At 50.7% G+C, this 25,942-nt stretch overlaps 2 pseudogenes; both read right to left on the reverse strand.

The window, feature by feature from the left end:
* Positions 1–3,965: 3,965 nt before the first annotated feature.
* On the reverse strand, positions 3,966–5,206 carry LOC144180340 (uncharacterized; annotated as a pseudogene).
* Positions 5,207–5,306: 100 nt separating this feature from the next.
* On the reverse strand, positions 5,307–10,168 carry LOC144179747 (uncharacterized; annotated as a pseudogene).
* Positions 10,169–25,942: the final 15,774 nt, after the last annotated feature.

Consider the following 25,942-nt stretch of genomic DNA (forward strand, 5'->3'; position numbering starts at 1 on the left):
CGCCGCCTCAACCGGGACAGATGCAGTAATCCGTCGTCCGCCTAAAACCGCACGGGAACGGCATCTAAAGGCATTTGGTCCGCTGCGGCCTCACCGCTACCAGGACTGGATCGACTCCAGCGTTACTGCCCAAGTGTTCTCTCGCACTGTGGCCTTTTTGAGCCGCCACGATAGACTTCATTAATTGATACGTGGGGAATAACCCTTCAAGAAAATAACTTCCCTTAATTAATTCACGAACCAGAGCATCACCTCCTTTGGCTTCTCCTTTGATTTCTTCCTTCTTCTCTTTTTACCATTTCTATCACACGGCCATAGACCGATATTATTATGAAATAAGCTTATGTCAATTAATCAATAAAAAAATAGCAGCATCTTCACTCCGTGGATGATGGCGAGGGTGCGGAGTACGGGGACTCGAAATGACATCCAAGTTGCGCCCCGAGTGACATCCGATTTGCGCCCCGACCGTCATTCGATTTTAGCCGTGAGTTGCACCTTGATTATTCCCCACATAAAACTGCAACTCACGGCTCAAATCGAATTTCGCTTGATAGTGGTGTGCGCGCGGATGGACGCGGACGGACATATGGAGGTCCTAAGGTACTCCGCACCGTTACAGGCGAGGGAGTAAGCCGTTTGACCCTCGGCTACTGACTCACGATCGTAGCCCAATGGGTAAGGCGACTGACGCTAACTCTTTCTGGTCTACCAGACACAGGCTCGAATCCTGCCGGTGCCTGTGGGATTTTTTGCGATTGTAAATGCTATGCGCACGGACGCGGACGGATATTGCGAGGTCCTAAGGTGCTCCGCACCTAAAACGAGTAAATGGAAGAACTTCGATCGTGCAGCCTTTGGAGACACCTGCTTTGTATACGGTTCTACTCGGTAGCTACAAAACAATTAGCTTACGAGCCATGGCGCCTATCGCATTTCTCTGCATTGGAACGCTCATGCCAGTCTGACCATGCCCGTGCAATGCCAGCGAGCGAACCCATTGCGGCACCGGTTTTCCCGCGGCCACCCGGATCGCTGAGTCGCGACTCTCAGAGTCGAAGAACAATGCAGTAACTCACTCACTTCGGTCTTTCACAGCGCGCGGGCTCCAAGGCCTTGCGTTTAGTTGGTGAAGATTGAGGACCCTTCGTTTCCACAAACGACAGTGTCTCGATGCAAATTTGGAGACCACGTGTCAGACGGCAACGGTGTCCTGCTGCTACAGGCACGATTGGTGCCGACTCGGCGCTCAAGCAATTTGTAACGCGGCAGCAATAAATAATTCGCCTCAATCTCCTGGAAGTTCGCCTCCGCTTTGAACTCCCTCCAGTCATTCTAGTTCTTGTTTGGATCGTCTGTCGCACGGAACAAAGGATGCTACCACGCCTCCCGCTCGCCTCCGCAAACACGGCTCCACGTTCGGGCGCCGTAATGTAAAGATTCATACTAAGTTCTCACCCTGCAGTTCTCCGCGCTTAGCAAACATGCCGCCGTGCGGCGGCTGTCTGCGCAGGGTCTGTTGTTCACGGAGACAGACAACGGGGCCAACAGAGGTGACAGGGCTAGACATAACAGACGTTTACTGCACGTGCAGTCAATAAACTGCACTCAGACTATCCGTAGGCCCGAAGATACGATGGAATCGAAGAATTAATACTGTAGGACTCCAGATGGTTAGAGTTGCCTGTGGAGTACCACGGCAGTGAGGCGCCGCCTCGTCATGCAGTCCCATATCATGGGTTCGAGGCATTTATGGTATTATCTATACCTATATAAAGAGAAGTGCCCGACTGACTGACTGACCGAGTCATCTACGCCCAGCCAATACGGGTAGGTCTAGAAACCTGAAATTTTGTGAGTACATTTGCGTCATAGCGTAGGGGCTCATTAAGGCGGGATTTTCGGAAATTGCACTCCTTATAACCGAGGAAAAAGGCGAAATTGTGTTTTCGTAAATTCGTGATTATCTCGGTCACCTGTTGACATATCGAAGTGCTTTTTCTGATATGTGTAGCCTTTAACAATATCTAAAAAGCAGTTCTAGGATTTCATCCTAACCAACACCATCGAGGTGATTCCGCATTCGGAACAAAATACAGTCGAACACGGATATATCGAACTCCAAGGGGATCGCGAAAGAATTAATTCGATATATAAAATACGCCTATCTGAAGATTATCTGACAACTCCACACATCACTGAGAGTTTTCTGAAGTCGTGGAAAACGGTAGCTTACCGGTTTGACCCTCAAAGCACGGAAAATCTGAACCGCAGCGTGATGATAACCGCACTTTATTTATCATTGAAATGTCTTTGAGCTTCACTTGTTTTTTCTTCTGCGTCGTAAAGTTCGCCAAATTGTCTTCAAGATTACAAACACGCACAAGTGAGAAAATCAACGCTGTACACTGTGCCACAACAAAAGCGAATAACGCTGACGGAACCTCGGCTGCAGTAGGCGGTTGGGAACGTTGTCAGGCACTGAGTGCCGTTATCTTCAGTATCCGAACCGAACAGCTCCCCCATCTGGAGGCGTGCAACGAAGTCGCTTTGCACCCGACACGCTCCGGAATAGCCGGGGCGGGTTGTGCTGCATTCGCCTTTACGTCAACGTCGATGCGGGCATCGCCCTCCAAACTACTGCGAGGAATTCCAAACGCCTTTTCAACCAACATCTTTTCAGCAGCCTGCACCCGACAAATTTCCGCCTTCGTTGCTCCGAAATGAATGCCTTGGACAAAACAAACATACAACGCCGCATCGGTCCCCCTGCATGAGCCACCAAACAGCTCAATCACAGAAAAAGAGTGCCTCCGGTCAATTTCTTTTACTCCTTTATGTCCTTTCGCCCCAACCACTATCCGCGTTCTAGCTATCATGGAGCTGCCCCTCGTGCTAGCGTGAAAACAGCTGTTAATTTAAAGGCCATCGAAGCGACATAATTCCGCGGACACCGCCTCTGTCTCACCAAGCCAGGCAGCTCCTGCGATGAGTCAACATTATCATTAACTCCACCCCATCAGAGGAAGCAAACTTTCAGAGGCACCTTCGGCGCGGAATTCGATATATCGAATTTGCCCGTGATCAGGAGTTCGATACACGCGCACAGCAGCCCTATACTTTTGCATGGAATTTTCAAGGGGATGTTTGCACTGTTCGATATAGACAATAATTCGATATATCCGTGTTCAACTGTAGGTGTTCTTAAATATTCTACAATAAATCTTTCACTGATTCATTTATCTAAATGTTTTTTGCTAACATGTGTTACTTATATAAATGCAGAAAACCTATTTTAAGGATTTCACCCTGCGGCGCCGGTAACAAGGCCTAATTTTATTTACAAATGACACGCTTGACGAGCCGAAAAGGCCTAACAGGTGATGTCTACGCCTAGCCAAACTGCTGGTTCAAACGGCTTCAGATTTCACGAGCACATTGTGATTACGGTGTTGGAGCTCAATATTGCTGAAAATTTTAAAAATTACACCACGGAGAGAGTGAAAAGCGGTGAAATAGTTTTTCAGATATTAATTTTTTTTATCGCATGTCATTTGAGATATTGAACTGGTTTGTGTTGAGATAGGTAATAGGACTCGTATCAGATATTAAGCTGATAAGAACAGAGTTTTTATTGATGCTTTGGACAGATACAATGAAATGTTGCAAATAGACAACAGTCAATAACAAATGGGGTTATAGAAATTATACAATGCTAAGATGAAAGTTTGAGAAATTATACAATTCAAAAGGAGAGAAATTATACAATGCTAGCGAGAAAAATACAATACACATAGACATCGATAAAGAGAAAATATACACTGCTAGGGGCACAACACAAGACAATATGATGTAAAAGAGAGAAGTTATACAATGCTAGTGAAAAACGGTAAGAAATTATACAATTCTAGCGGCACAGTATACAGTTAGCGTTTGATAGCAATGTGCTTGGCATAAATGTCTCTTTAGTGTGCAATCGTCTCGCTGACTATGAGCTTCTTCATCAGTCGCAGGTAGGATTTGCTGCATAGCCGGCGAAGGATTGCATCATTGTCCGGATCCCACGAGCCGAGGGCACCAACAATCACTGCGGCGACAGTCACGCGCTGGTAGCGGCGGCACAAGTACTGTCGGATGGGTTCGTACTTGCTCAGTTTTTGTTGCCGCGCTTCCCGGAGTGCTGCACGTCGGTTCTCGAAGGGGCAGGCCACGTTGAGGATGATGGCCTCCTCCCCTCTCACCAACACCTGGTCTGGCCGCAGGTTGGAGTCGCCGACTGGGCGGTTCTCGTGCGTCACTGTGAACTTCGGCGTCGCAGCTGCCTTGATTCTGTTCACTATGGCGTTGTGACGTCGAGTGAGGGCCTGGCTTTGGACCATGCAGTGGCAGATGACGTGCGGCAAGGTTTGTTGCTGGTAGCCACACGCTCTGCACCGCTGGTCCGCGGCCGAGGCCCAGGGGCGGGCTCCGTTGAGGGGCAGCAGGTTGAGCCGAGCCCTGTGCACGAACCGCCAGTCGGCGAATCGGGTGTACCGCCCTGACCGCATGAAATGAGAGCTGGTGTGGTTAGCGGCGACACACTCCATTGCCTTCCCCTGGCTGGGCTGTTGGTGCAGTGCCACGTCTTGTGCTGCAGTGGTGATGCCTCGTAGCGTTCGGATCACCTTGCGGCGTTGCTTCGGGGACAGGGTGGTTCCGCCACAGGTGATCCTGGCTCCTTCAGGCCCCAGCTCCCAGGTAACGCGGAACGTCGGGAGGCCTTGCGGGCCTCTGTCCAGACCGACTGGAGCTGCGTTGATGTGGCCCGGAAGTCGCCCTCGGTGTCGCCGGACAGGTAGGACTCCACGTCTTCTGCAGTCGCTGGTCTCCTCAGCCGCTTCTCCGTCACCTTGGACATCGCCTGCAGGGCCAGGTCACGAACCTCGGGGTCCGGTGATGACAGCAGCTTGAATGCGCCATCAATTCTGCAGGCGTCGCTGATGTCCGCTGCTTCCGCGATCCCCGCGGCCCCTGCACCTGCACTTCCATAAAGATATTTGCTAGAAGAGTTAACAGGCAAGTACAGGGTGTGTTTGATGAGTGGCCGCAGGGTGTCGTCTAGCCGGTGCCAATCCTCCTTCCCCACGGCTCCCACCCTCATGGCGAAGTTAAGAGCCGGGTAGAGGAATGTTTTTATGGCGTCTAGTCTCTGCCAGGGGGCCAGCATGGACGTCAGCAGGCGTTTCCCCAAGGCGATGGCGTCGTCGACACAGGCGGTGTCCGAGAGCAGTCGGTAGCCAACGGGGCGGCCGAGGAAGTTGTGGCTCTCAAAGTCTTTCATGTTGGGGATTGCCGATTCCCCGATGTAGAATCGGGGTGGGTCTGGTGCTCACGGGTTGCTGCCCCGACACGTGCAGTGTCCGACACTTTGCCGGGTTGAGTGTCAGCCCGAGCCTTGAGGATAGGGCTGCCACCACGTTCACGCAGACCTGGAGCTCTGTTGGGCTGTTTCCGAGGGGGGTGAGGTCGTCGGCGTAGGCGAGGATCTTGTGTTGCCGCTCGCCTCCCTGCACCGCCCGGACCACAGGATTGAGGACCATGTTGAATAGCAGCCCACTCAGCGGGCAGCCTTGCCGGATCCCTGCCTGGATGGCGATGGGCTCGGTTGCTCCTCCGGTGCTGATGATATCCGTGGTGTTGCCCTCGTACAGGTCCCGGATGATGTTGGCGAAGGCATCCCCGGCTCCAGCACCTCGAACTGCGTCAATGAGAGCATTGTGAGCAACAGATCCGAAAGCATTTGCATAGTCCAGAAGCGCCACGCACAGGTCACCACCACCTGATCGCGCTGCGTCAAGGCGCTCCTGCAGCACGAAGTTGTGTTCGAACACTCTGTCGTGCGGCAGAAACCCCTTTTGGCATTGCGACAGGATCCCATGTTCACACAACCACTCCTACAGCCGGGATGCTAGGCATCCGGCATACAGTTTGGCGATCGTGTTCCCAAGGGAAATGGGGCGCCAGTTTGTGGGGTCGCCGGGCTCGCCTTTTTTGAAGATCAGGACTGTGCGGGACGCCTTCCAGCAGGCAGGAACTCGTTGATGCCGCCGGCAGCAGTTGAACGCTGCCGCCAGGAAGTATCCCTCCGGGTCCACGGTCCGCCAGTGCTGATAAGTGAGTCGGTCGCACCCTGGAGCGGTGTTTTCGCCCCTTCGGAGTCGCTCGGCTACCTCGTCCTCCGTGAAGGTTGCCAGGTTCAGTTCTCTAGGGGCAGGCATCCGTTGTGCGAGGAGCGACGTGACTGCGTCCTTTCGTCCCCACACAGTGCCGAAGTGTGCTTCCAGAGAGAGAAACGTCTTTAATGGGCAAGTGAGGTCAGCCAGGCGGGGCGCCCGACTTGCTACACCAGAGGGGGGTGAAGGTGTGATGAAAATTAATGAAAACTCTCACTTACACATGAATACTCAAACACACATACGCACACAAAAAGCACACACACAATCAGGCGATATAGTCATTTGTCTGAGTTCATAGTTCACTGACAAGTCCAGTGCTCCCGAGGAACGTTAAGAGCCCTGTTGTTGCGCGACTTGCCATGCCGGTTGTAAGCCAGGGCCCAAGGAGGTGACTCGAAGAGATCTGGGCGGACGCGGGCAGGTCCAGAGAAAGCTTTGCCGTGGTACGCTCAAGTTCATAGCGAGGACATGCGCAGAGAACGTGTTTCAGGTCCTCACGAACTGTACAGGTAGGACACAGAGGTGAGGAAACTCGACGTAGTTTAAAAAGCAGATGCTTAGTGTAGCTACATTCAGTCGTATTCGATGCAGGACAGCTTCACCTCGCTTGCACAGACCGCTTGGCATCCGAAATCGACACTCTGGGTCTATTGTGTGCAACGGATCGTAGGTATTATTTGGGTCGGTCCACAGCAATCGCTGAGAACTCTTGGCAAGCGATGACGCCAGAGTCGCTCCGTCTCGCCTTGTGAAAGGCACTGGAGTAATAGTTGGGCTGAAATGCGCTGATGCAGCGGCTCTGTCGGCTTCGTCGTTGCCAGCCACACCGCAGTGAGATGGAAGCCACTGCAGAACAACGACGTGGTCGTTGTTTATTGCATGCGTGTGCAGGCCATTAATTTCTTGAGCAAGCTGCTCTTGTGGCAGCACCATGAGGTGCTGAAGGGCTGCTCGAGAGTTGGTGAAGATTGCCCATGCCTGAACTGGAGCAGTTAAAATGTGTTCCAATGCAGCACGCAGGGCCATGAGTTCTGTAACCATCGACGAAGTTTTGTGACCTAGTTTTGCGGTAATTTTTGTGCGGGTTGATGGGATCCATATTCCGATGGCAGATGACGTATCCATCACTGATCCATCCGTGAAAATGTGAGTGTAATTTTGGTAGGTAGTAGCAATGTGCTCCAATGAAAAGAATTTAAGAGCATGCAGAGGCAACTTAGCTTTGCTCTGGATGCCGGGAACGGTTAATGTTATTTTCCAGGAGGCAAATGTCCATGGTGGCTGGGTATGCTCTGGTGGGCTCTGATACACTGCTGGTATAATAAGGCACGTACCTCGGCTTCCGAGTTACAAGCCAGCGGATGGTCGGCAGTCCTGGTCACAAACCGCAAGCGTGCACGAAGGAGTTCTTGCTGGCAGAGAACCGTTGGAGAGAGGCTTCCAGTTCGCCAGGTGGAATGGGGCACATTGTCGATTGACACTCCGTGATTAGCCGAACTGCACGGCGTCGGTTGCGGCGGTAGAGGGACTGGATTTGTTGGGCGTTTTCTGGATTGATTTCCCGCCGTGGTCGCCCTTCTGAAGTTGCTTCGGGGAGCTTCACTGTTGTGCTCACCACGTTGATCGCATCCTCCAGTGTTGCCTCGAACTCTGCCAAATTGCTGTCGTCCGGTGGGCTTTTCAGCAGCTGTCGGAGTCGCTTGGTGTGTTCCGCCAGGACCAGGCTGCTGTCTTCGAGGGCAGCTGGTGTCGTCTCTGGGGTTCCCCCCTGTTGGGTGCTTTCTGGATGAAAGTCCTCTCCTTGGCCAGAACATTCTTGGGATAACAGGCGGGTTGGTGTGGCGGAGGCATCCTGGGAGCTTACCGCTGTGGCCCGGGGGCTCTCACCTGTTCCTTCTCTTACAGGGGTGTTGTTAGGGGTGGAGCTGCTTTGCGGGCTGTTGCGATGTGGGGTCGCCTCACTCGGCTGCTCCTCCCCGTTGTTGTCACCTTCGGCAGCTGTGGCTGGTGTGGCAGGTAGCTGGTCGGTGACCGGTCTGCTACTTGCTGTGCGCAGTCGTTTGGCGTCCTCCTTGCTGTGTCACTGGAGGTGGTTGTTGAGGCCTTTTCTTGATGGAAATGACTGCGGGCACTCTTTGCACTGGTACTGCTCAGGGTGCTGCTACAGCTCTCCCGTTTGCCAGGCAGGGGTGCAAGGTTGGCTTGGCCCCGAGCGTGGCCCCGCACACGGCAAAATGGTTGACTGTATGGCGAATTCGCATACCGTGGTCTCCCTCGAGGTGCCGCTGCAGGGACTGATGCTTTGCTGTCCACTGTTGGGAAATGAGCATCCCACCGCTGGCACCACTGTTGGGAATGACTATCCCAGGGCGGTCGCCAAGGTTGTGACTCGCCTTCCTGCTCGTCACCGAGGTTGGGAATCAGCCATCCCGACGCTGTCTCCGCTGTTGCGACTGGCCATCCGAGCGCAGTCACCGGTGTAGCGACGTTGCCTTGCTCCGTCCGCTATCGACGCGGCGCAGAGCAGAGCGAAGAAGTTCTCAAGCCGACGAAAACTTAAAGTAACATTTATATACAGTATGTACAGGGTAAGCAAACGTTACATAACTCGCACAAAGGCGACAGCACCCCTTTCACTCGGTGCTTCCGAAAAGACTGGTGCCGCAGAGAAGCCGCCGAGGAAAGCCGACGATGAGAGCCTCCGGGCTTCTTTTATAGCCCGGGAAGTTCGTTGTGGCCCCAAGAAGTTCGAAAAAGCCGCCCGCATCTTCCCACGGGGGGAACTCGAGTAAATGCGTCGCATCTACTCGAGGCAAGCAAAGCATCACGTCAAGCGAAAGCCAAGCAAAGACGCCCTTGACTGAATTCCGAACGCGCGCTCCGCCGCTTATATACGTTGAAGGGACTGCGTAAGCCGGTCCCAGTCGACGACGTTGGCGTACTTGTAAAGCGGCGAGGACCCTAGGTGTTTGAGCCAAGCGCGGATGTTGCTTCGCCGGAGAACGGCACACCGGTTATATGCGCAGCGCGCCCGAAGGAGAGGAAACCGCGGAAGAGAGAGTACTGCACATGCGCCGGCCCCAGCGCGTCTGCCGCGGCTATGACGCAGCGTGCCGCGGCTATGACGCAACACAATCCAACACAATCCACTTTAATCCAATCCAATCCAATCCAGATCCAATCCAAGCCAAGCCAACCCAATCCAAGCCAATCCAATCCAAGCCAATCCAATCGAATCCAATCTAATGCCCTCGCGAGAGAGTGTTCGAATCCAATCCAATGCCCCTCGCGAGAGAGTGTTCGCTTTCGCCTCGACTCGACGCGCATGCGCAGTGAGCGTGCGGACTACGGACGCCAACGCGGGTGACATCGTGAGTTACTTAAATGCTCTGCATTTAAAAGCTCCAATCAGGGCTCTCGCTGCCTGAAGTTTGAATTCCGACGAATGGTAGCGAAGCGGTGAGTCAGCTGCGCCGCCAATGGGGAAAGGGAGAGCGATGCCGCCGCCGTCTCCGTGACCTCGCCTCCGGGCGTAGCGACATGCCCTTGTTTGGGTCGTTCTCCGCTGAGGGATTCGGCCGCGCCGCAGCGTTTCGAGATGCAGGAGTCGGCCGCGCCGCAGCGTTCTGAGATGCGGGATTCGGCCGCCCCGCCGCGACGAAAGGGAGAGGCGTGACTCAGCCTCGCTGTCGGCGCGTCGCCTCGTGCAACGCCTTTGGGCCAGGCGCTCTGGCACAACACCACGCGGCTGCGGTTTAGGCTGACGAGCAGCCTCCCTCGGTGCATTTGAAGGCGTTTGGGGCGGGGAATGAGACAAACAGGGTGTCCCCCTCCCGCCGAGGTTGTACGCCTTCATCTTGTGGTGGTGCAGGAGGTGTTCCAGCGGTCCGTGGTGAGGGCATTGGAATTCCGCTGCTGCGTCGCCTGGTTTCCGCAGCTTCCTCAGTAACCATCCTTGTTTAGTAGCTTGGCTACGTTGGGGTTGGATGGTGGCTGGATGCTTCGTCTTCCTGCAAAGCAAAAGAAGAAAGCAGAAAAACAAAGAGGGAAAAAAGACAAACAACGCCGAGGGAGGCAACGAGAAAAAGGAAAGGAACATCATGCAGGATCACTGGTAACAGATGGCTAGGAAGGATGCTGAATTGTCAGCGACATGGTCAGAAGAGAGAGAAAGAGGAGAAAAAAAAGGAAAAACAAGAAAAAAAATAGGGGGAGGAAAGTGAGAACCATGCGATGGGCACAGGAAAGGGAGCAAGGAAAAACAGAGGGGGACAGAGGCGCTTGTTTAACTTATTATTGCTATTCAAGCAAGCAGGCACTGCTCAGCTTTAGAAGTGAGCAGGTACTGTTTTGGCTTTTGCAGCAAACTTGTTTAAATTATTATTGTTGTTTAGGCTAGCAGGCACCGCTCAGCTTTGGAAGCGAGTGGGCACCGCTTAGCTTTAGCAGCAAAGCATTCTATTATGCGCCAAAACAAAACAAAACAAAACAAGAAAAGAAAAAAAATTCCCGCGCCTTCCCGCGAGGGGAACACGAGTAAATGTAGAGCATTGGGGCCTCAGTACTGATTGAAGGCAGTGTTGCTTCCATCGCTTCTTCCGTGATGCTGGAGTAGCAGACACGAGTAAACGTGGGCACGAGCGTCAACCAAGGAAGGAAGGAGCAACGCAGTGACTGAAACACGAGCGACCGCTAGCCGCTATATTTGCAGCGCGCGCAGTAGAGGGAGAGCAGTACGGGGGGGAGAGCGCGCATGCGCAAGCAGCGCGCGCCCTTCCACGCCCCACCGCGCTGCTATCACGCACCTGTTACGCCGAGACCGCGACGGAGCGAACGGGCTGACTACGACGCATGCGCGCGCCAGCTGCTGTTGAGAGAGAGGAGAGAAGGAGGAGAGGCGCACCTGCGGCGGACGCGAAACTGTTGACACCGTCCGACGCAGGAAGAGGCGAGCCTAAGAAATGCTCTGCATTTAAAAAATGGCAGGCGGGGATGCAGGCATGCGGCGGCACAACACTTTAAAAGGGCAGGCCCATGCAACAGCAGCAGGTCCTCCAGGGCAGCAGGAATCCGGGAGGCAGCCAAGACGATCCGGGCGGCGATCCATGGCGGCCGGCGCCTCCAAGATTGCGGCCGGTCAGCAGCGCAGCAGGTCCTAGGGGTCCCAGGGCAGCAGGTCCAGGTTCCAGGGGTTGAAGGCGTCCAGGAGGGTCAGGAGCTCGCAGAGGAGCCCCCGAGGGTCAGGTAATTCACCTTACTACACTTTGATCTTAGCCAAAAAGTCTCTCTTATTCCTTTTTTTCCTTTTGTGTTTTATATTTACCCTTGTGTGTGTTATATCCATTGTAATGCCAACCTTCTCCCCTATCCTCCTATTCCTATGTATCCTTTCCTCTCTATCCCCCCCCCCTACACCAGCTGGCGTTCCGGTGTCCGCCCTCTAGGCGAGAAAATTTACGCCTGTTGGTGGATCTTCCTTTTCAACGAACAATAAATACATACATACATACATACATACTTACATACTTACATACATACATACATACTTACATACATACATACATACATACATACATACATACATACATACTTACATACATACATACATACATACATACATACATACATACATACATACATACATACATACATACATACATACATACATACATACATACATACATACATACATACATAGGTAACTTACTATAAGATATCTAAACACTGTTCCACAACATCCACCTAATAGAGGTAATCTGTATTTTGGGAAAACGGTGCCATTTTACACATTCCTCAATAACCGCACAGCCCGTTGCTATATCCAATTAGTTTTTGCTTGCAAATGGTGCCAATCTAGTTGGCCAGAAATTGATTTGAGGATTTTGTCTTAACATGCGGATAAAAAGGCCAGCGAGATTTTTTAATTTACGTCCCTCCGGACGTGGAATTCAGTTGAATTTTCTTGCGTTCGCATAGCGCTCGCCATCTGTTGGCACTTTCTGCAACCACGTGCCTCCCGGAGGAGCCCGTGTCATTTGTCATAAAACTGTGACAGATGAGCATCGTTCATACCTGCGTACATAACATTTCCAATGGGTAAGAATACCTCCCCGGACCCAGTCCGCCTCCATGGTATGTTCCCATGCGCAACCTGCTGCCGAATGCAAGTTCTTTTTACAACCCGACACCCTTGCTCACATCATAATAGAGTGCAAGCAAAACCCCAACCTTCCCCCTATTCCACCTCCCCCCCCCCCCTCCCACCCCTGAGCTGTGGGAGAACCTGGTTACCAGCAGCGATCTCGATGTCCAGACACTTTTGGCCTCCAGAGTGAAGGCTGCCCGCTCATCACATGGCTGCCTGGAATAGGGAACCACTCCTACTTCACCGGCTCAATAAAACGTTTTTCGCTCACTCATTCACTCAATAGCTCGAGCGCACCATCTTGGTGCAATTTGTTTAGCGAGAGTTGCAGTAAAACACGAGCTCCAGGCGTTTCCCATTACCACGACTCGCCTCCGGTTAGAGCTGATGTATTGACTGCAGGCAAGAGTTCTTAAATGTGTACCACTTCACGATGGACTCACCAATTATGACAACTAACCAATAACTGAAGACGTGTTATACCCATTAGTATCATTAGTTTAATGGCCCACCCGGGCATCGCCGGGTACTACCGCTAGATTCTTATAAGTAAAGCGGATCAACGATAGTTAATTAGCGGACCTTTCGAAGTCGCCCATCGAACCCACTCGCCCAAACCATTTCCTTTAAATGATTCCAACGTTGCTTGACGTACGTTGAGTAGTGTCCAGTCTAAAGCAGTCAATTCCCTGATTGTAGGTGCAATGATTATGACTTACTTCGAGCCATCAATCTACAGCTCGATTCTTGTAATTTATCTTAGAGGCAGCCATGAGCAGTTCTATTGCAGTCACCCGCATCGGTTTTCCCCTTCTTTAAAGACAGGGGAGGTATGCGGACTGCCGAGTACGACGTTTCTCCCGTAGCGCGGTGTTGAGGATCCTATAGTACCGTCTTGCAATGCAGAAGAGCCCTGTGTGACCCCAAAAAGCACGACGAAAAGGAAAAACGAGAACTGATAGTGTTAAAGGGACCATGAAGACAAAATACAAGTAGTTCGTTTCATTAAAAAGGCAGCTTCGTTTTGTCCCGATAACAACAACACCAATTTTATCGCCTACCACAAAAAACTAATTGAGATATTAAAGAGAACCTATTCAACAGTGGCGACTCCATTGCCGCTTACCGGAAATTTCTCTATGACGTCACAGAATCTTGATTCCGCGATTGGTTCCCGCCGACCTTAGCCAGCGCCAAAAACATGATTGATAGATTGTAGTGGGGCCTTTAGGTTCGTTTGATCGTACATGATAGTATAACTTGATTGATAACGTGCAGTTAACTCAGGGATACAATGTTTTAGTGCTAGTCACTAACGCGCCACTCCTGCCCACATTACGTCACTATGGCGCGAAATTTGAAAGTTGTCCAATTTTTAATGCGCTTTCTCTGTTAAAAAAAAAAAAAAAAACGTCTTTCGTGGTTGTTATGGAACTGAGTGAGTTACCAAAGGCTAGTTATTTCATATTGAGCAAAGTGGTATTTTGTCTTCGTGGCCCCTTTTTAAAGCTTGAACTAGCAACTGTTTATTATCATGAAAGGGGAGGGTATACGAACCTCCTGATCGAATCAGCCATGAAAAGGAGTTGCACTTTACGCATTCTTCCTTTTCGTCGTACGTTCTTGTGTCACACGGGGCTCTTCTACTTTTCAAGATGTTCTAACACCAACTAGCCCACTTCCAGCCTTTGCTGATCGCAGTTTCGTTTCACGTAGTTACTGTGGTCCCCGAAATACACCTCTAAACGCCAATCCCAGCCCTTGGAGGACCTACTTTGGATGTCAAGTGGCTATCTCAATGTAAACGCAAAGTGCGTTTCTCAGTTGCTTCTTTACTTTTTTTTAACGGGATGGGAACCTAATCAGGACACCTACATTAAACAAACCTTGTGAACTCTTAAGAATGAAGCGATGATCATTCCTTAGCAGCCTCAATCAACAGAAATGAGCTGGATAAAGAGGGCGGCGGATATGGTGCCGGCTACATCAAATAAGAAATCGCACAGATGCACGTCGTGGCCGTTGCGCATTATGTCGAAAGGAAACGTGTAAACCGCCGATTGCTTCAATTATACATTAAATTCTGTAGTACGCTTTGTGGAATATTTCGTACCGTGGCTTTTAAAGGAAGACGGCATAAACTGGGCAGAGGAAAAGCCGCTTCGTGTTTAATATTTTATTCCAAAAACCCTAGAGAATAAAAATGTTTTGCAGGCACAAATAAAGTTTTTCCTAATCCTAATCCTAAAAATGTACGTTGCAGCCTTGAAGAGAGTACAGCTCTTGGTTCGCTCCGAAAACGCCGCGAGTGCCTCTCTCTCTCTTCACTGTCGGCCCTCTTGAACATTTCTCAGCGTACGAAGCTCTATTCAATATTTGGACGACGTCGACGCGATAAGAATAAAATTTAAATGAAGTCTTGAGAGGCCGCCGGTGGTGTTATCGCGCGGCGCTTTTATGCACCGTCATGTGGTAGTTCGGCGCCAGGAATAACCTTGCGCCTAATAAGAATGAGGACTGGGACAGTCGAGCGCCTAATTAGCGTTTCGGTCTCGCTAACGTAGTCCTAATTGCCTCTACGAAGCCGTGACTAATTGGGACACTCATACGGGGAGGATGAGATGCAGGAATTTCCAGACTCGAGAAATTTCTTAAACTTTGAGTTCGGCACCTCTGACGTTACCTGTGGCTTCGATAGTGCGAAATGGAACATTCGACCTGATTCGTTCTGGCTGAATTTTCGTGAATGATGTTCAATGAAGGAATTATAGTGGGGTTTAAAAAGCTTAATCGATTCCATCCGAGCACTGGCCGAAATGACGCAAAACATGTTGCGAGGGCAAATGCAACTACGAAATATACGGAGGAAGATTGGCGTTGGCGGAACATTCCTAGACCTCCCGGCCGGCGTGAAGCCCGGTTCTTATCGGTGGTCTTGAAGTCTGGCGAGCTCGGATAAGTAACGTGTTTTAGTTGCATGTCCGGTTGATGGCTCATGGTTTGTTCAGTGCGAGTGAGGCACCAAGTGAGGCAAAACCTCGTATCAACAATAACGTTGTCCTCATGAATGGCGCTTCACTTCGTCGAGAGAGAGAGAATAAACGTTTATTTAAATCAACAGGTGGGATTGTACTGAAGCTTGAAGGAGGCGTCCTCAGTCCAGGATGCCTTCAGCGCGGGCACCATCGACAGCCTTTTGAGCCAGCCGAAGCTGGTCGTCCAGGCCGGTGCTCGCCAAGGCGCTCTACTCTCCCAAAGCTCGACAGTAGAAAGTTGCAGGTTGGGAGGAATCAGTGGGGTTCGGTCACACCCTCCGACCATATGGCGTACCGTTCTGAGTCACCAAGGAAACACGCGCAACTTCTCGCTGCGTAATGTGTAACCTCTCATGTGATTAAACATGCTGTCTTAGCATACAAACTTGCGCTTCTTGGTGGGCGCGTACTTTTCTATGATCTCTGCGGAGAAAAGGCTACAGCTAGCGGCTGCTCAAGTTGCTCATTAAGTGGTCTATCACCGTCTCCTGTCGCTTGTTTTATACTGTCCTTCGTTAGCCAAGCGTCTCAGGAACGCCTACGTGCTCCCTGGTGTTCGTCTAATGTTGGCTCGACTAATATGTCAAATCTGGTAATTGCCTCTCGGATTACTCGACAGGCTAGCGGAGCCATGCATGCCAGAAGACGGCCTATAAATATCTGATTTTTATCTGTGTGTTTTGGAATACCGTGGAAATGTTTATCTTTACACGCACTTTGGGTTTGAACCACACTTGGTGGCTTACAATTACTGGGTGTGCCGAGCGACGCAGTCTTAATGCGATTTACAACCATGTGAAGTGGTCAGCGCGCTTGGGGCTAGACAGCGGTAGTTTGCCGTAAAGTTAGCCTCGTCAAACAAAGTTTTATTGCACACAATAAAGAATGATAAAGCAGCTGACGACAAACTACTGTCAACGGGACTGAAGCTCTGTGACAGCGTAGCGACAACTTATCACCCTCTATAAGTAAATGTGCGCTTTCAAGAGTGGTGTTTATGTTTGTACACCATCTACAAGTGTGAAGTTTTGCATCAGAATACTGGAGGGCTAATTCGGCATGTTTAACGTAAGCGCGTGCAGTTACGTCAGTCCAAATTTTTCTTGCCCGTTGTGGTGGTGGTTGCTTGTTGGGATCAGGCGGGGTTAGCCTGGCTGGATATGCCGGCAATCGCTCCGCCGAAGTTCCCCCTAATTAGCCAACGTTAGGGTGCTTTCACCACGAGTTTGCCAGAAGGAAGCTTAGTAGAAGGCGTGACACGTCTCTGCGGATTACACCAATGTCCCCTTGGAAAGACGATGTGGTCCAGAGTGTTGTGTGAGCTGCCAACCTTCGAATCGCTGAGAGTATTACGGTCCGTTCGGCATCATGCTGTGGGAAGCACATAACATAGTGGTATACATCCCCTAGCAGCGCACATGACGAACACTGAGGCGATCGCACGAGGCCCACCTTGTATAGCCATGCTGTGGTCTTTGCTGAGCCCGTTGGGATGCGGTACCGCAAAGTTGCCTCCGATCTCGTAAGTCCTTTTGTGGCGCAAGGCTGATGATGGGAATCTTCCAAGGACTTGAAATGTTTGACTACTGTTCGCCTGAAGTCGTTCCAGTGATCGGCTGAAGCTTTAACAGTCGGTGAAAATGACAGCGCATTCCGTGCCATCTGATCAGCGGTCTCATTGCCCTTGACGTCAACATGGGATGGAATCCATTCAAAACCGCACATTTTGTCGTTCTCTCAATCAGTAGTCAGTACTCAGCCCCCGTAAGTTTTAGCAATAATAATCGCCACCACAACCACCACCACCACCACCACCACCACCACCACCACCACCGCCACCACCATCATCATCATCATCACCATCATCATTCGTAATATGTTAGGTGCAGAATGGAGCTTGCCTGACTGATTGGTTTTTATTTGCTGGTGTCTAACACGAGGCTCATTCATTCCTTGTCGCTGGTTATTGTCATTTCGTCCCATAACCCAGATGCTTCCCAGACCACCTGTATTTTTCACACAACGGTAAGCCGCAAGTGCGATACTCTTCTCGCCTTTTTAAAAACTGGACACGGAGAACCTCATTGTCAAACTTGCCGACGTGCCTGAACTTCATGCGCTGACAACGACCTTGTTTATGGCCATCAAAATGGAATTCCGGCCAGCACAATACACCTTTCAACAGAAATTAGAAAGACGAAAAAGTGCGTACCCAAGTTGGCCTGGACTGCTCCACTGAAATATCCGAATGCACAGTCGTCGTCGTCGAGAACCGATGCGGTAAAGCAAATATATCTAATACGTCCGCTCGATGACTCGGCTTCCCTGTGCTTGCACAGACTATGCCGTTCATAGCAACTGCGACTGATCCCTATTTCGGTGAGAGTACAACAATACGTAGTGGAATACTATATTCGTAACTCATAATATAAGTTGCCAACGAATTATGGAAATCTAACCCTCAAGTACAAGTTGCCGACTATGCTAACTGATTACCAAAAAGTAATCCACGTTTACTTGCGCACTATTTTGCTAAAAGAATTGCGCAAGAACTTTGTATAAATATGATTATTACAGCTGTATGAGTGTTTCTGGCCATGTTTTAACGCTTGCCACATTCCTTGGTTTACTTCATGTTTGTTTTTGCACTGTGGCGGTTTTAATTACATTCGTTCATGAAGCCTTTCCATTCGTTCAATTATTTCCAGATTTCATTTTTGTTGCAGTGGCTTTTTATAGCAATCGCATGGCTTAACGTCACGGGGCAATGTGCCTTGCAAAAAGAAAGAAAAGGTAAGTAGGGTTTTGTAATCCATTATTTACAGTTTAATTCCCTAATCGTGTTGTTGGCTTTGAGTCGTGCGTTATATAGCTAAGATCCACATTGTTTTTGTGTTGCCTTGATTTATGTTGGTTGTTACCTTCGTAACTGGTTCACGAACACTTTCCGCAAGTTAACATGAAGGTTTTAAAATGAGTCTCCTGTGCTCTCCTTTTATTTAACGGCGGAGCTCTTCTTGCGCTGCGCTTGACTACAGTCTCTTCTGGTATTGTGTCACGCCTCCTCCGGAGATGGTTTCTCAACCCTACAAAAAGCGATTCCCAGTATAAAAAAATTGGCCGCGTATCTGCTCCTTTCGTTGCAAATGCCGTCAAAAGACGATAGTCTTTATCGGCTTTTGCGAAGTAAATGCCTCCCTTCGCTTTCCCGCTCACCTCTCATGTTGTTCCTCTTGCGTCGCGCTCCTCCCGACGCCAAAGGTTTGCTTAAATCATTTTAAATTTCCCGCGTTCCACTGCTCCAAACCGCGTGACTCGATGCGAACGCTGCCGTACGGCGAAGACGCGCGTTAATCGAGGCGCCCTGCTTCAGCGTTTATAGAACCGCGTTTCCCTACTCCACGTGCGTTGCAAGCAGAACGTGGAACCTACCTAGTGGAACCTTGCGTAACTGTTGCCGGTTGATTTCTTAAAATGGCCCCAGAAGCTACAGTGGCGCGGGCGACAGCAGGCGACGGCGGAGTGAATTCTTTTTCTGCAGTTGATGAAGTATTTAATTTCGCAAATTCAAGCATGTTTGATTTTTTTATAAAGGAACACTGCAAATATCACTTCTGTATTGATTTGGTGTCTCATATTTGCGTAATGTCTTGTTCTTCTTCAACAATGTTGACAAGTATGAACATTCCACCGGACATAGACGGGTAGATTTAGCTGTGACTATATAAGACTATTGCGCAGGCATTGTTTTGCTTTGGCCGGGTGGCTGAATCGGGTCACAGACAGACAGACGGACAGACAGACATACAGACAGACCAAAATTTCTGGGTTTAAGTAGCCCAAGAAAGACCGCCGTATTTAAAAACATCCATAAAGAATAATACAAGATGTCTTAGGGCCTTCTTTGATATAAGACGGCTTATAGTGCCCCTGAAAAAAAACCCTGTGGTTTATTCCTCTGTCATAGGAATCGGTAGAACACGAAAGTGAAATGTGCAGCGAAATCTGCGGCTGAGCATGATTTGCGGATCGGCGGCTGTGTTGTGGGTGTGCTTGGCGTGCGCCGTCCTGCTGGCTGGTCGGTTCGGCAAATGTGTACTGGAGTCATTATCCGTGACGGATATGACGTCAGTGAGATCTTGGTGTATCCCGGCATAAAACACTTTCGTGTTGAAATATAAAACCCGAAAACGAACAACCCCAAGTATACGTACTCTTGGGGTTGTTCGTTTTCGGGTTTTATATTTTAACACGAAAGTGTTTCATGCCGGGATTCACGAAGATTTCACTTACGTCATATCCGTCACGGAAATGATGCCAGTACAACGAAGCAAGCGGCCTCTAAACGGTGCACCCCTGCACACAGGGTCTTCTTGCGGGGAAGCAACCTTTAGTACCAAAGACGTACTCTTTGGTACTAAAGGTTGCTTCCCCGCAAGAAGACCCTGTGTGCAGGGGTGCACCGTTTAGAGGCCGCTTGCTTCGTTGTACTGGCGTCATTTCCGTGACGGATATGACGTAAGTGAAATCTTCGTGAATCCCGGCATGAAACACTTTCATGTTAAAATTGTCTTTCCAGCAATTCATTTCGTCTTAGGTGCGTAGCCGACTTTACGAAGATCGGTGTAAGCTTGGTCTTGGTGCACTGGCTTTCTCACATTGCCTGTTGCGCAGTGAAGCATGGGCATTTAGGGAAGGAGTGTGATTGCAGATTGATTGTAGGGTTTAACGCACCGACGCAACGCAGTCGATTAGGCGCGCCGTAGTGGAGAGCTCCGGATTAATTTTGACCATCTGTGTATCTTTAACGTGCGCAGAAATCTCGCACACACGGGCGTTTTTGCTTTTCGTCTCCATCAGAAAAGCGGCCGCCGCGGCTGGGAATCGAACCCGCGTCCTCGTGCTCAGCAGCACATCGCCTAAGCCACTGAGCCACCGCGGCGGGTGGAGTATGGTTAGAGAAAACGGAACTAACTCTTGTGCTATCCAAAGTATTCCGAAACAAAGTTCAGGAGAATTATCCGCGAATAGGACTCTACCGTTATGCCGAGTTTCATTTACTTGTCTTAATTAGCTGAAGGTGTAAACGTTCCAGAATTACTGTCTGCTGTCAATACATGACCAACTACGGAGGGAGCATAGTTACACAAAACGGCTGTAACTGTTCCTTTAACCGGAGCTGTCCGGAAACGAATTACATGACAATTAGCCGCTAAGGCGACTCTAACATAGCGCACAAGAAGCCAAAGCTAAACGGAAACTTCGCAAAGACAACCCACAGCTTTGCTGTTTCAGCAGATTTTACATAGGGGGGGGGGGGGGGGGGGAGACTGGTTTTACTTTTTTAAACACAAATTCGCAGCGTAGCATTTAAGAGTAACTTTGCTCAACTGATTTTATTTTCGTCCAAAATTGTCGATCTATAGTTTAGACCAAGCTTTACCTCGAGCGACGTGAAGTAGTTTTTATATAACTTGTTCGGAAGTATAATGTGCGCTGAATTTGTTTTTCATATTGTCACGTAGCCAAGGACGAAGCAGTTGTTTGGAAAAGAAACAAGTTTATTGGAGCGAACTTGTGCTCCCCTAACAACTGAAAAGAATACAGAGGCGGCGAAGCAGTGGTCAACAAAGTGACGTACGTGCGTCGGTGAGCGTCGCAGAATCGAATGCCCCGGCGTCTGCTCTGCAGGCTTTTTATCTTTCGGCGCGCGTGGTTCTGGAACCGTCGATTCGCATCGAGAACATTGTAGATGCAAGAAGATTATTCCGGGATGTTCACGTTAGATCGGAATGCTCTCCCTATCTGAACAGATAACACATGCGGCACAGAAAGAAAGACTGGAACACGCGCTTCCCTTGGCACGGAGATAACACAGACCGGCGCAGCCGGGCGGTAAAAGCAAAACACAAATAAACAAACCCAATGCATGGTTCGCGGCATTACCCCCCCCCCCCCCCCCCTCTAAGAGTGCATCGACCCGATGCTAACATAAGCGACAGTCCGAAAATGAAAATAAAAGTTCGTCATCGTTCGTAGAAAGGTTTTAAGCGAACCACGTGGACGACTTCGGGCCGCGTACGTCGTCGTGATGTGCCGGAGTCACCATCGGGGATCACTTCGTAGGTAAGTTGGCCAACACGTCGCAGAATCCGGTAGGGTCCGAAATACCGTCGCAGAAGTTTCTCGCTCAGTCCGCGTCGTCGGATGGGAGTCCAAACCCACACACGATCCCCTGGTTGGTACTCGGCGTCTCGGCGTCGGAGGTTGTAGCGGCCGGCATCCACCAGCTGCTGGTCCCTTATACGAACTCGAGCGAGCTGGCGGGCCTCCTCCGCACGTTGAAGGTATCCTTGGACGTCGGCGTTGAGGTCGTCGTCTTCTACATGCGGAAGCATGGCGTCGAGCATCGTAGTCGGTCGTCTTCCGTAGACAAGCTCGAACGGTGTCATCTGCGTAGTTTCCTGCGTCGCTGTATTGTACGCAAACGTGACATACGGGAGGACTTCGTCCCAAGTCTTATGTTCAACGTCGACGTACATGGACAGCATATCCGCAATTGTCTTGTTCAGACGTTCTGTTAGTCCGTTCGTTTGGGGGTGGTACGCCGTCGTTCTTCGGTGATCCGTGTTGCTGTAGCGTAAGATTCCTTGCATCAGCTCCGCGGTAAAGGCCGTTCCGCGGTCCGTGATTAGGACTTCAGGGGCTCCATGTCGCAGCACAACTTGGTTTATAAAGAACTTGGCGACTTCTTGTGCAGTCCCCCGCGGAAGAGCGGCGGTCTCTGCGTAGCGCGTCATGTAGTCTGTCGCTACGACAATCCACTTGTTCTCCGATCGTGACGTCGGGAACGGGCCTAGAAGGTCCATTCCAATTTGTTGAAAGGGCCTCCGCGGGACGGCGATCGGTTGTAGAAGTCCGGCGCGTCTTGTCGGCGGCGTTTTTCGTCGCTGGCAGTCCCGGCAACTCCGAACGTAGTGGGTGACGTCGGATGTAAGGCGGGGCCAGAAGTACTTCGCCTTAATTTTTGCAATAGTGCGAGCTGTGCCGAGATGTCCGGAAGACGGGTCGTCGTGGGACGCTTCCAAAATTTCGTCACGAAGGTCTGCGGGGATGACAAGTAGATAATTCGTTCTTGTTCCGGGGCTGAAATTCTTCTTCACGAGGACGGAGTTTCTGAGGCTGAATGCTGGTAAGTTACGCTTGAACGCTCTAGGCACGGCGACGTTACGTCCTTCGAGGTAGTCGATCATTACTCGCAAGTCGGGGTCGGCACGCTGCTGGGCGGCTAGGTCGCTCTCCGTAACAACCCCGAAGAACGCACTGTCTTCATCGGAGTCTTGTGGTGGTGGGTCGACAGGGGCGCGGGACAGGCAGTCGGCGTCGGAGTGTTTCCTGCCGGATTTGTAGACGATTGTAATGTCGAACTCTTGCAGGCGCAAACTCCACCGCCCAAGACGGCCAGAGGGGTCCTTCAAATTGGCGAGCCAACACAGCGCATGGTGGTCTGTTACAACCTTGAACGGTCTGCCATACACGTATGGGCGAAATTTTGAAATGGCCCATATAATAGCCAGGCACTCTTTTTCGGAGGCAGAGTAGTTTTTCTCCTCCTTCGACAGACCACGGCTGGCATAGGCGATTACGTTTTCGCACCCGCTTTGTTTTTGGACAAGGACGGCACCCAAGCCTATATCACTGGCGTCCGTGTGTATTTCCGTTTCGGCGTTGTCGTCGAAATGAGCGAGCACGGGCGGGCTTTTCAGGTGTTTTTGCAGCTCGCAGAATGCCTTTTCTTGGTCGTCTTCCCAGCTGAAAGTGGTGCTATCTTTCGTCAAGCGCGTGAGCGGCTCTGCAATGCGTGCGAAGTTTTCGACGAAGCGCCGGTAGTATGCGCACAGTCCAAGAAATCTGCGCACGCCCTTCTTATCTTTCGGCCTTGGGAAGTTCGCTATGGCTGAAGTTTTCGCCGGGTCAGGCAGGACTCCCGCGGCGTTGACGACATGGCCCAAAAACTTCAGTTCCTCGTACGCGAAGCGGCACTTTTCAGGCTTCAGCGTTAACCCCGACGTACGGATGGCCTCGAGTACTGACTGCAACCTTGCGAGGTGTTCGTCGAAAGTCCGGGAGAATACCACAACGTCGTCGAGGTATACGAGGCAGGTGTGCCACTTCAGGCCAGCTAGCACAGTGTCCTGTGCTAGCTGGCGGCGTGTTGGAGTAGGGCGGCATCTCTTGACGGCGTGTTGGAGTAGGGCGGGGTTGACGAACAGCCGCGGAGTATGTCATAGCTTGTGTCTCTCGGGGTACCTCGGATGGCGTAGAAGTTCCCAACGCTTGTTGCACTTCTTCTCTAATCACGTCGGTGAGGGAAGCGACTTGGGGATGCGGCGGCGTTGGGAGATGTTTCCGCAGCTCCTCTCTCACTATTGCGCGGATAGTCTCGCGTAGGCTGTCGGCCGGGATCCGCGTGCTGCCAAAGTCGTTCTCATTGGCCGCGCCAACAAAGTTGCGGTCATACTGCTTAGCACGCATTTCGAGGGCTTTTTCAATGGTGCTGGCTTCGGTCACGAATTCGGCGACGGTTTTGGGCGGATTTCGGACAAGTCCAGCAAACAGTTCCTCCTTCACTCCGCGCATTAAGAAGCGCAACTTCTTTTCTTCCGTCATTTCGGGGTCCGCGCGGCGAAATAGCTGCTTCATCTCCTCAACGAAGATCACGACACCTTCGTTGGGGTGTTGCGTGCGTGTTTCCAACAAAAGGGCGGCTCTTTCTTTCCGCACGACGGTAGTGAAGGTCTTAGTGAACTCGCTTTTGAACTGAGCCCAGTTTGTCAAGGAGCTCTCGTGGTTCTCGAACCAAGTGCGAGCCGAATCTTCCAAGTAAAAGAAAACGTGCCGGAACGTTTCTGCGTCGTCCCACCTGTTGAATTTCCGAACGCGCTCCAGTTTCTCCAACCATTCTTCTGGGTCTTCTGCGGGGGCTCCTCGGAATGATGGCGGTTCCCGTGGCTGCTGCAGAACGACAGGAGGATTGCCTTGGTTGAGCATGGTGCTGGTTGCGACGTTTTTCTTCTTCGTCTTCTCCGGTAGTAGACCGAACTCGGGTGGTAAATCTTGCACGCGGAGGCTGGCTCTTGTTGGACTGGCTTGGCGGCTTCCAGAGGTTGTAGTGGGCATGAAGGGTGCGTACCCAGCACCTCCACCAGATGTCACGTAGCCAAGGACGAAGCAGTTGTTTGGAAAAGAAACAAGTTTATTGGAGCGAACTTGTGCTCCCCTAACAACTGAAAAGAATACAGAGGCGGCGAAGCAGTGGTCAACAAAGTGACGTACGTGCGTCGGCGAGCGTCGCAGAATCGAATGCCCCGGCGTCTGCTCTGCAGGCTTTTTATCTTTCGGCGCGCGTGGTTCTGGAACCGTCGATTCGCATCGAGAACATTGTAGATGCAAGAAGATTATTCCGGGATGTTCACGTTAGATCGGAATGCTCTCCCTATCTGAACAGATAACACATGCGGCACAGAAAGAAAGACTGGAACACGCGCTTCCCTTGGCACGGAGATAACACAGACCGGCGCAGCCGGGCGGTAAAAGCAAAACACAAATAAACAAACCCAATGCATGGTTCGCGGCAATATATGATGCCTCGTGAATAGGCCCCTGACCCCCACTGGCCAGAAGGCCGGTAACTCTGAAGACTATCCTAAGACCATGTACTTGCCCCTAGCTTAAGGCAGCGTCAGGCTCTAAAAAGTTTGTTTTCTTATTTGGATTGGCCACTATTCAAAATTGTGAATTCTGTGACACAACCTGAAAAATAGTCCGTCAAGCACGCGAAGGCACGCCAGTGTTTTGTTTGTTTTTTATCTTTCTGCCCGCCTCTTTCTAGGGCCTGTTTTTCCATTCATCCCCGAACACTATCAGAGAAGCATGTAGGCGATTGCAAACGCCGCCAAAACTTTCTGCTTTTTTCCGCCAAGCCGTTCTAGCAATTTTTTGCCGAGAGGACCTTTCAACGACGGAAAAATAAACTACAAGTACCAAATCGTCTGCGGACACTTGGACACTGCGACGGACATGGAACACTGCCAATGGGTTCCCGTACAGAACTAGGAGTTCCTAAATGAGCCAAAGTGGGTCACACCCCACAAACAACGTCGCAAAACATTAGAAGAGCACAACTCACCTTGAAGCGCAACATGACAAGCTTAAATACTACATGGTCAAGGACACCCCCGTATGTGCATTCCATCAAGTCTCTCTCCATTTCTTACTCCAATATCTTCATAGACCTATATCCTGTGCATTGCCATTGCGTAGATACCCCATAATATTTTCATCGAAATGCATCAAAGGAGAACAAACCGAGTGAAACATTTTTCAGGGTAACCGCGTACAACCTATCACAGTCCTTTTATCCCAACGAATAAAACGCCACGAAGGCGTATGTAGGACCGTCCTTGGAACGAGTTGAACAGCATGTCAACATGGCCAGATAGTGCGACAGCTACCGCAGAAGCTACCCTACTGCACGAACGTCACTC

The sequence above is a fragment of the Haemaphysalis longicornis genome, unplaced genomic scaffold (genome assembly GCF_048455015.1).
Source record: "Haemaphysalis longicornis isolate Haplotype H1 unplaced genomic scaffold, Haemaphysalis longicornis Haplotype H1 scaffold_4, whole genome shotgun sequence".
In the NCBI taxonomy this organism is placed as follows: domain Eukaryota; kingdom Metazoa; phylum Arthropoda; class Arachnida; order Ixodida; family Ixodidae; genus Haemaphysalis; species Haemaphysalis longicornis.